The sequence below is a fragment of the Schistocerca piceifrons genome, chromosome 2, assembly GCF_021461385.2.
Source record: "Schistocerca piceifrons isolate TAMUIC-IGC-003096 chromosome 2, iqSchPice1.1, whole genome shotgun sequence".
In the NCBI taxonomy this organism is placed as follows: Eukaryota; Metazoa; Arthropoda; class Insecta; order Orthoptera; family Acrididae; genus Schistocerca; species Schistocerca piceifrons.
The window spans coordinates 345,669,790-345,673,577 of NC_060139.1; the positions used below are offsets into that span (position 1 = coordinate 345,669,790).

At 39.8% G+C, this 3,788-nt stretch overlaps 1 non-coding gene across 1 annotated transcript; it reads right to left on the minus strand.

The window, feature by feature from the left end:
* Positions 1-2,425: 2,425 nt before the first annotated feature.
* Positions 2,426-2,497, minus strand: Trnae-uuc. The gene has a single exon. It is a non-coding gene; the product is annotated as a tRNA-Glu (tRNA).
* Between the last annotated feature and the right edge of the window lie 1,291 nt (positions 2,498-3,788).

Genomic DNA, 3,788 nt, shown 5'->3' on the forward strand with positions numbered 1-3,788 from the left:
ACAGATAATCCAAGAATTATCGTTAGTTACTGAACGCGAATTTACTTTCCAAGGTGGTGACGAAATTATTGGTTCACCGAGAAATGGACATTTCCTCAGCCGCAACCCACTTGAAAGAGCATGCAAACAAAGGGAGTGGTCATGTCATTTACCTTACTTCTGTGATTTCCGAGAACCTAATCAGTTCCATAGGTTATGAAGTCCTCAATGAAATAATACCGAGAATTGAAAAATCTAAGTGTTATTCGGTGCCGGTAGACTCTGCCCGACGAACTTCATGTCGATCAGCTGCCTACAGTTGTTCGATATTTTGAAGGATCGATGCCAAAGGTAAGATTTCTCACTTTTTTATCAAACTGCGTAAATATTGGTGAAGCCACAGCAAACGCTTTACTTAATTGTTTATGCGACATACTCGACTGCTGTAGCCAATCATACGTTAATGCTACAAATATAAGTGGCAAATAAAAGGGATGCAAGCTTTGAATTTGGGGAAGTGTATCGATGTTTGTACCATTTGCGATCATTCTCTTAATTTAGGCGGAAAAGTAGCTAGTAGCTCCTGCTCATCAGCTGTTCAAATTCTTCGATTTCATTCAGAATTTATATACATTTCACAGCAGGTACAAAAGAAAACCGAACTTTAACCGAAAAATTATGTCAGAAAAAAATGCGGTTTTAAGTGTTGAAAAAGCTGGTATTGTCAAAATGAAGTTACGAAAGCCATTGTCAGCGGTTACACCGAAATCAAATAAGCTCTAACCAGCAAATCCTTTGATAAGTAGCAAAAAGGCATCGTGATAAGTGAAGCAACGCGTATTTTGGAAAAGATGAATATTTTCAATTTTTTGGAACGACGTTTTGCAACGATTCGGTGCTACAAAAAAGATGTTGCAACACCTGAAAATGATTCTTGCTCCAATGTTTGCACTGGAATCATCGAAATAATTTGTTGGATCCAAAAGAGACAAGTTTGATAAATACGAAGAAGTAGCTAGGGGATTATCAAATATTGAACAGTAAGTATAGTCACGCACCAGAGCTAGAAATGTGAGGTTGAATCAGCTCGATCATATGAAAGTGAATGAGGCTAACGCTAACCTGTCACCAAAAGAGATATTTAAAACGTCAACTTTTATCCCAGTGATCTATGAGCTACGCACTTCTCCTATTGAAAGATTGCACGCATACGATGCTGTCCATTCGTGATCTAGATTTTTCAGCTACTTTTAGGAGACGGGATGCTGCAAATTTGTTTTCGCTGTACAAGAATTGCTAAAACTATACTATGACGATTTTGAGCCTAGTCTTGGTAATGAGTTGGTTTAGTTTGTATCATAGGTACATTTATATAAAAAGGATTATCGAAACGGCCAACCTAAAGAGTTGTTCTACTAACGGCCAACCTAAAGAGTTGTTCTACTAACGGCCAACCTAAAGAGTTGTTCTACTATTAAATTCTTAACAATCGAAATTTCAGTCATTCCCAAGCATTAAAATTATACTGAGAATGACTTGGTTTTAAAGGTCTCTAGCTGTACTGAAGGGATCTGATTTTCAAAAATAAAAATTGTAAAAAATAGGCTGAAAAGCAAAACGCTTATCAAAGTTGTCTCTACTCACCACAGAAAGTGATTTATCTACTCCAGGAGCTGGATTTCATCGTAATCATCAATGATTTTTTGTCGTAATTTGGTTTACTTCTACTATTTTTTTGTTTTGTCATTTTAACATTTATTCTCACAATAAATTTTTGAAACATTCGAAAGAAAAAAGTTATTTAACCTATTTAAAAATGATTAGAGGCCTCCACTCCTTTGTTTTCTCAGGGCCTCCATACCTCTAAATCTGGCAATGAATAAACGGCCACGAATGTTTTTCTTCGGGTTTCCAGAGACATGGAAATGACATAAGGAGAGATCGGGACTGTATGGAGGATGTGTAAGCGCTTCCCAAGTTGCCAAGATTGTTTCAATTATGCAGCGGAAGATCAGACGATACTGAAAGTTTATTATGCCGACGTAAGAGAGAAGAGTAATAACGATAAAACTTCGGGCTATGAGGCAGTGATCGATGGATAAAACTATTCGCTTGCATTTCGTCCTCGTCTGCGGGAAACATTCTCAGCTCAGAGATAACACACTGGAATCTCCATGGCAGCCTGTTACCTTTGAGGATGAATCCCGCAAACGAGGACTAAACGTGAGCAGTTTTATCCGTCGATCACAACCCGGAAATGATAACAGAAGGAAACACAGACCACGGACGCCTAATTTAAACTAATGAACAGAGAATGGATGCAACTGACTTCTAAAAGAAATAATTACATTTAAGAAATATAGTGTCTTAACACCAAAACTAAGTGTTTCTGCAGTTCGTTGTAAATAACTGATTTATCTATGTCAGGTGGTGTAATTAAAATTTATTCCCATGCCGGGAATCGAACCCGGGCCTGCTGGGTGAAAGCCAGCTATCCTAGCCACTAGACCACATGGGAGGCGAAGCGATTTGTTCATACAAAGGCTTAAATCGCGTTGGGATTGTCGTGCCACTCAATTGCACGCCGCAGGCTTCGAAGGCGATTTAGAACTGTCACTGATCATTCGGAACAGTACGATCCATGAGCGAGGTCATTTGAAAACAAATCAAATGACAAAAGGCAGCTTGTTCCGAAAATTAACTGAGCAATAAAATTACACATGTGAATTTCTCTACGACGACTACAATGCAATAACTTAAATAGAAAACATCTGACAGTTAAAAAAAATTGTAATCATTAAAATTCTAAGAGCATTTCTCAATTCCTCTCGTTTGACTAGTCGCAGACTTCTACGACAAACTTTAGTGTAAGAAAAATTCGGAAAATAACTTAAATACCAGGTACTATAGTCGGACCAAAATTACTTTCGGGTTTACAGCGTGTGCGGGGGAAACCCACGCATGCCCGGAGCACTTTCCGCCAATATCCCGCTACATGCAGCTGCAGCTAAGCAAGTTCCCCAAGTTGCCAAACCCTTACCACCCACACTTCCCACTTGTAGTGGGCTTCCGTTACAGCCAGCTTGCTGTCTTGTGTTATCACTGCGCCCTGTGATTTTCTGTGTGTTCATTTTTACTGTCGTAGGAGTTATTCTTTTATTTGTTGTTGCCATTATTCGTTGTTACTGTTATTCTTTGTTTCCGTTACTCGTCGTTACTGTTATCCTGTTACTCGTTGTGTGCTACTGAACGATGTTAAGCGGGAAGTTCGTCGAAAGTTAAGAGGTGGAAAAGTTTGACGCCGTTCTTTTGGCTACACGAGGCCATCCAAGAGAAATGGTTTGCGCGTTACGTGCCCACTTTGGGAATGAAAAGCTTAATGGTGGCCCGCTGCTCTCCTTTACCTAAATGATCGACAGAACTGCTGCGGCTTTGAATATACACAAAAACACTGTTGTGATGATTAGGAAGGAAACGTTCGAGAGAGAAAAGGATGCTGAAGAACCATCAAAACATATCGCCCCTGGCAAAAAAAAAAGACGTCGTATGGATAAGCGGATTACCAATGCCGATTCGTTTGCAGAGGATGCGATTGGTCGTCATGTTTGTGATTATTATCACAGGAAGGAGCATCCTACGCTCAAGAAGTTACTGGGCGCACTTAAAGAATCAGGATTTCCTCAAGGCAGTTGCACATCCTTGCCCACAGTTTTACACAACCTTGGCTTTCACTACGGACATTTTTGTGGCCATAAGCTGTCGATGCAGAGGGAGGATATAGTTGCATCACGATGCCGATTTTCAAGGGA